General features: G+C 42.5%; 1 pseudogene; it reads left to right on the top strand.

Moving 5' to 3' along the window:
• Positions 1-732: 732 nt before the first annotated feature.
• On the top strand, positions 733-1226 carry LOC116084227 (annotated as a pseudogene).
• The last annotated feature ends 799 nt before the right edge of the window (positions 1227-2025 follow it).

The following is a 2025-nucleotide window of genomic DNA, read 5'->3' as shown; positions in this document are numbered from 1 at the left end:
GTAAGGAATGTTTCTTTCCTGGTCCATTTATTATCCCAGACAACTTCATGAGAGATGCCAAGGGCTTTCAGTTCTATTTTAGAGAAACAACCTTCCATAGGAAATCACAAACTGATTATGAGAGGGGGTATGCAACCTGGTGTCACATGGGTAAGACTTGTGATTCTGTAGCCTCAAGACCAACCACACACATAAATGACACTACAGTAAATATTTACACTTAGCGTCTAAATATTTTTTGTTTCTTTGCTTGTTTTGGTTTAAGATACTGAGAATTTAAATGTGTACTCACAGTCATAGCAAACATGCTAGCATTAATTGTTCTCATTACTACCTTAAAAATGTTTAAAGACCACAGGTTATTAACTGAACAAGCTGACATGGTTTGCAGCCCCATGGAGGGAGCAACAGTGTCAACAGCCCAGACGCTGGAGCTCCCGGGAACTGGACTACCAACCAAAGAGTACACATGGAACAACCCATGGTGCTAGCCACATATGTGGCAAAGGGTGGCCTTGTTGGACATCAGTGGGAGGAGCAGGCCTTGGCCTGAGGGTGTTCAATGCCCCAGTGTACAGAATGCCAGGGCGGGAGGATGGGAGAGGGTGGGTGAGGGAAGCACCCTCATAGAGGCAAGGAAGAGGGGATAGGATAGGGAGTTTCTGAAGGGGAGACCTGGAAAGGGATAAATATTTGAAATTTAAATAAAGAAAATATCCAAGGGGGAAAAAAATGAAAGAAAAACGAAATTATAGCTGTTTTTCTCGATATGGCGATTATGTCCGATATAGACATTCTTGAGACCGAAGTTCTGAAAGGAGGATATCAAGGAGTCCCTCCTTGGTTATAACTATAGGAGATTTTGCAGTCCTAGAAACAGTGGACCAACTGGAAGACCACAGTGTAGCTGAATCCATTCTTACAATGATAGATTCAAACACCGAAGTCAGTCTTTTTCAAGATCTAAATCCAACTCAAGATCACAGTCCAAGTACCAGCCCAAGAAAGAAATGAAGACTAAATCATGTTCTAGGTATTCACCACACAGCAAAACTAGAGGTACCTCTAAAACAGATTCCAAAACACATTATAAGTCTGGCTCAAGATATGAAAAGGAGTCAGGAAAAGAAGAACAACCTAGATCCAAATCTCAGTCAAGATCACAGTCTAGGTCAAGGTCATGAACTAGTCCCAAGTCCAGTGGCAACAGATTGTATAAATCATGATATTTCTAGGCATGTGCCATTCATTTACTCATAATTTGGTATACTTACATTATCAGGAAGACAACATTGCAATGATGGCTTAAACAAACTTACCTTGTTAGTTTTCCTGTACTGGGAAGTGATTATAATTAAAATGATATGCTATTGAGAAGGCACTCCTAAGAGTCCAGTTTGTTTAATGTTATGGGCAGCTACCAATTTGTGGTGTCTATATAAAATATATATAAAACATATATATATTTTTAAGAGTGATATTTTTTAGGCTCGAAGTATTTGGTGAAAAGATGTTGGTTGACCATAATTTGCAACATTGTCTTATTAAAAAATTAATTTTCGAGCTCTGCAGCCAGTCCCACAATGCCCAGAGGAAGCTCCACTCCCAGGCACTCTGACACTCTCAGGATCAGAGGTGAGGAGGACCCAACATCTATCCCAACACCAGGAGTAACTGGGACCAGAGGGACCACACACACAGGAACTCCACCAGCAGAGTGGCTCGGGTTCCTTCCAGTCTCTCTGGGCTGCTGTCCTGAGCAGATCTTGGGACCAGGCTCCACAGCCAGTCCCACAACACCCAGAGGAAGCTTCTGTACTCCCAGGTGCTCTAACAAGCTCAGGGTCACAGGATCCCAGAATCACAGGATCACAGAGACAGATTGACTCTGAGGAGTTCTGACACAACCAGGATCACAGGAAGGACTGGATCCAGTAAGATTTACAAGGGCAGGTAACACTAGAGATAACCAGATGGTGGGGGCAAGCATAAGAAAATAAACAACACAAACCAAGGTTACTTGGC

This window comes from Mastomys coucha, unplaced genomic scaffold, assembly GCF_008632895.1.
Source record: "Mastomys coucha isolate ucsf_1 unplaced genomic scaffold, UCSF_Mcou_1 pScaffold9, whole genome shotgun sequence".
NCBI classification, from domain to species: domain Eukaryota; kingdom Metazoa; phylum Chordata; class Mammalia; order Rodentia; family Muridae; genus Mastomys; species Mastomys coucha.
The sequence above is the reverse complement of the archived record's forward strand: the minus strand, read 5'-3'. Positions and strand labels throughout refer to the sequence as shown.